The sequence below is a fragment of the Carassius auratus genome, chromosome 14 (assembly GCF_003368295.1).
Source record: "Carassius auratus strain Wakin chromosome 14, ASM336829v1, whole genome shotgun sequence".
Lineage (NCBI taxonomy): Eukaryota > Metazoa > Chordata > Actinopteri > Cypriniformes > Cyprinidae > Carassius > Carassius auratus.
In genome coordinates, this window is record NC_039256.1 from 31,360,583 (window position 1) to 31,365,784 (window position 5,202).

Here is a 5,202-nt window from a genome sequence, read left to right on the forward strand (position 1 = left end):
CCAACGAAAAAGGGTCACAATCGTGTGTTGGAACCGCAGGCGGTGAGTAAAACTGCTTAAAATATCTCTGCCTTCTTGTTAGTGCGTCCGCCTCCCATCGGAGACCCGGGTTAGAGCCCCGCTCGGAGCGAGTCGTTGCTGCTGCTGCTGCTTTCGTTCAGTTTCAGCCTCAGGATCTGATTCTGGATCATAAATAAACGGCTGAATCTGACTGTTAACCATGGTTTGTTTTGGATGATGGTTTTTTTTCCTCATGCTAATGTCACAACTTCCAAACGCTCTCAATGCAAAAGCCTACTGGCACTCGTGATTCTTTAGCTCCGCCCACACGTCACATTAGTTTACAGAAAAGATAATCAATAGTTGCAGCTCTATCCCACATACACAAAAAAAAAAAAATCAAGCGTCTTCACATCAATCCTTCAAAATAAAGGTTCGGTCTAATGTGATGTGATTGTGACGGAAATATATCACTTTTGTACAGTAGAATATGTCATTTTCAAAGTAATATAATAATACAAATAAGAATTATAGTAATAAAAATAATAATAATCATTAAAAATGATGTTTAAGGAATAATTACACAATTGTTATTCCATGTTTTAATTGTAACAGGAATAAAAATGGAATTTGAGAATAAAACATATTTCTAAAATGTATTTTAACCATTAAGATGTAATTTGAAAAAGTTAAAACAAAACAAAAAAAAATTATAAAACATATTTACTTAATTTCTTCATGAGTGTTAAGTTAAATATTTTAGCAGATATTACCTGAGAATGACAGGTGAGTTGCACTTTATATTAGAACAGTCAAATTTACTTATAATATACTTTTCGCAAAGTAAATCTTATTTAATTTTTTTCAAAGTTGAGCGCTTGCATACAATTTTTTATAATTCATAGAAATGGGAAATGCTTCTTTTCTCTTTTTTTTCTCATTGTTTCCACACTATTAGTATGACCAGTACTTAATTTGTAAATTGCTAGGTCCCGGAATAAAGTGGGGTGACCGGTTAGAGGACGGAGAGGTAACGGTGCATTTGAGCAACATTAGTGGACCAACTAAACTGATTAATAGTGTGCATGTACTCAAAAAAAAAAAAAAAATAAAAAAAATCATGGTTTTAATAAAATCATTATATTATTTCGACCTCTAAATTTTTTTGTGTGTTTGGATAGTTTTTGTGTAACCTGGGACTGAACAGTCGCAACAACATAGGGGTTGTAATGAGTGCGGACTGTATCCTCTTCAGGGTAGTTCTCAGTGCCACTGACGACTTTTTTTTGGGTCAAATATAGGTTTGTGGATTTTATTTATAAAACCGTTTCTTTGCTGTAAATTATTTTATTTTATGCAATGCAAACTACAGGGACGCAACGTTAGTAGCCAAAATGAGTCACACCAGTCTTTTTCAACTGACTACTTTTAAATGTTGATTTTTTTTTTGTTAAACAAGTTTAAATGTGAGAAATATTCTGTGTGTAAACTGTGAAATAAGTTGTATTAAGAACTGTATTTAATGAAAATGTATGTGTAACTTCACTTGCCTAGATGAAGTCCCATTTGAAGTCCATTCGATTTTTTTGTAGAGTGGCAACCTTTGGATTGACTGTAGTGGACTTCTTATTCACCACCTTCCCCGTCTTCTTGGAGACTACCTTGCCTCGGCAGGTCTTTGAGCCTCTTTCTGGGTTTATTCCATAGAATCATCTAAGGAAAGTTGCATTACACATTACCGAAGTGTATAATAACCATTTTTCAAAATTCTGATTAATTAATTTGGTTTAGAATTTAGATTAATTTTGTAAAACTTTATAATAAGTATAAAGTAATAAAGCACTTATAAATCATTTGCAAACGATCTATATATATATTCTGACTCGTTTCGATTTAATGTGGATCTACATGCCTTTCTCCTATTTTCTCCGTGTCTGGCATGCAAATAAAACCACATTTGACAGTGTTTCAGATGATGAACTGAAAAAACTGAAATGGAAGAACACAAGTAGAACACAGGAGAAAGGTTGAGGTAACTAGTTTGCAAATAATTTATTACTTTACTACTGTATACTTATTATAAAGTGTTACCACAGATTCTAAGAGAGTGATAAAAACATACGCAAAAAGGAAAACACTTACCTTTGAAAAAACTCTAACGTGCAACAGGCCTCCTCTTGATACTGCAGATTGAAGATGTAGTGCACAGCAAACACTTGAAACTGCAGTCAAAAATGTTGACTGGACACTCACAAAAAAAAAAGAAAAAAAGAAGAAGCAATTTTAACAATTGTGCACAACAGCAATGTTAACAATTTTATATCTCAGCCATCAGTAAATGTTTCTTCTTCATCATGTGCAATGACACACTAACCCAGCAAAATCAGATGAGGATTGGCAGGTAGATTGAGTGTCTTCTCAACATCAGATGCAGATGCTGCAACCTGTAGAGAACACACAATACACAAATAATAATATTACATAATATAATGTGGTGAAGTGGAAAGAAGAAAATAAAATACTTACATCTGCATGCGAATCCAGTCCATCTTCGTGTTCCTGGAAGTGGGACATTAACGTTAGAATCTTGACAAGCAGGTGTACCATATCTTTGTTCTCATCCAGGGACATCCTCCAACTTTTCATTAAAAACACTTAAAAATATTCTGTCTACTGCTCTCTCCTCTTCCTCTCTCTCTAACTCTCTCTCTCTCTCACACACACACACACACACACACTCTCTCTCTCTCTCTCTCACACACACACACACACACACACACACACTCTCGTTCTCTCTCTCTCACACACACACAAAACTGTATTTGAGGCTGAGGAACAAGTTAGAATGTAAGTGAATGAAGTAACGTTTCCTCTGTGATATAGAGATTTGTGCCAATAAATCCAGTGCAAAATTAAAATTAAAATGTGCTCACATACAAAGCCCACTTTATTAACAATAAGTTATTTAGATTACACTCTAACTAGTTTTAGATACGACTTATATTGAAAGACTAATGTGTCACTCCGAAAAAAACAAACGTTTCTCACCATAACGTTAACGCTACTCTTTCCATCTATCCAGTCAAGTGCTCATGCAAAAGGCGATGAGTTTATGCTTCCTAAGTAAAATTAAGTTTACAGGCCTATTTTCGATTTCCCAACATATAAGGATAATATATAAGTTACCAACTTTATACGCACCTAACTTAGCAACATTAATGCAAATAAAACAAATCCTCCATTTTAAACTACACTGGGTTGGCGCCAATGCAAAATGTAAATATAATTGTGCAAATAAGTGTTTCAGAAAATCAGGAAAACACACTTACTTCATATCCTCGTTATCTGCAATCTGTAATCGAGATTATATTTGAGATAATATCCGTTTTATTCACAGAGACTGATGATGCTTTTCTCTGGTATCAGACTCTAACCGTTGCTCCCCTCCCCCACCGATCACGTGCTCATCTTCTAAAGTTGCCAAATATGTTCAATTCATATCCAATTAAATAATCAGCGAACGCAAGTATTTTATATTTAACTATTTACAAGTTTAACATTTACAGGATTTTACACCAGGAAAGAAAAAAAAAACGATGCAAATCCTTCACAAACACACTCATACACACTTAACTTTCAGGAGAAATTTGTAAAAATTGCATACATGCTAGTTCACCGTCTTGGCAAGATTTGTCAAAGGTAAATTAAAATATTGTTCCCACATTAAAAAAACGCTGCAGTTTAAGATAAAAATGTATTCAGACTTTGATCTGCTTACCTGTAAATGAGCCTCAACTTGAGATGAAATCCATAAAACTTTGACTGAAACCATGCTCCTCCATGTGTCGGCTAGCCTTTGGTTCCCCCTCTCCCACCGATCACGTGTGCATTTACGGTAAGACACCGTAATTTTAGAAAACAGTTCAGTACTGTATATTTACGCTGTTAATATGCTGTAAATTTACAGACATTTTTTACAGTGAATCTACACTGACGGTGTTGGATCTTTTTTCTGAAAAAAGTCCATTCTTTAAAAAAAAACACTATTATAACTATTCAAAGGACTGCTTTCAAAACAGCACTGTTACTTTTTTATAAATGCTAAAACTCATGGCATCCACACAACTCTTACTCCTTTACAAGAATCCCTTGAGGACCGGACTCTATTTATGACACTGCTGATAAAAGACAAAGCTCTGCATATTTTTTCCCTGTTGTTATTATTCAAGGAAATATGAGCACACGGATTTGTGTTAATGCACTGAAGTGTAACAAATGTGTGCAAATAAGAGCATGCAGCACTCAAGTTAATTACGCACTAAAAAGGGAGCACTCATTAACATTATCCTGAAGTGTAAACAAAGCATATTCATTAGTTACGGACTTTGCAAATACAGCTTGGGTCTGTTGGAAATGCAGAAGATTTGACTCGTGTGATGTAAAGTGTCATGTCAGTCATGAATTGGAAATCCTTTACACAATGTAAATTGAGTCCTTCTGCTCCAGGATACTTCATAATAAAAACTTATTTCTTTCTGTAGTCAGAATTGTCTTTTATTTGAGTGCAGCCCTCCTCCTCGACATCTACATCAGCCGGTGTCCCCCAGGGATCTGTCCTCTGACCCTTCTCGTTCTGGAGCTCCACTTGTTGTGTGGCATTTCTCACAGTGGGCCATTCTGCAAGAGTATTTCAAAGCAGACTTGGACATGCTCCTGCGGGGCCGCTGGCCTGAGCTTTCGGGCCCCAGCTGGCTCTGTGCTGCCAGCTGCATCCAGTAGTTATTCCTCAAAGACACAACCCCAGGTGTCCTTCCCTTCTGCCCTATAATTCCCGTTTCTTTCATCCTTGCAGGATGTCCAACTTGTATTATGGGCTCATTCGATAAAACAACGTCCAGAGGAGCAGAGGCAGATACAGGTTCAACACAGACACACAAACAGATTGTTTGCAGATGCAGCCGACTTTCACAATCTGCGAAAGGAAACTTTTTCAGCGCTATCCGGCTCCACAGAGAGATGAAGCACATGCAAACCATCTCAAATCTTCCCAAATAGGGATTAATTGCTAATTAAAAGGAAAAATAAAACAAGCCTATTCATGTGCTAAGGGAAATGTGCAGCAAAAAAAAAAAAAAAGTTTTCTAATGTGGTCGGAGTGTTTTAACACATTACTAACTGATTGCTATGCCGTTCTGATTGTTA

At 36.0% G+C, this 5,202-nt stretch overlaps 1 long non-coding RNA gene across 1 annotated transcript; it reads right to left on the bottom strand.

Moving 5' to 3' along the window:
• Positions 1 to 2,383: 2,383 nt before the first annotated feature.
• LOC113114316 (uncharacterized) lies at positions 2,384 to 3,621 on the bottom strand. The gene is made up of 3 exons (XR_003293712.1): positions 3,330 to 3,621; positions 2,527 to 2,559; positions 2,384 to 2,444 (listed from the first exon to the last, which is right to left on the bottom strand). It is a non-coding gene; the product is annotated as an uncharacterized LOC113114316 (long non-coding RNA).
• Between the last annotated feature and the right edge of the window lie 1,581 nt (positions 3,622 to 5,202).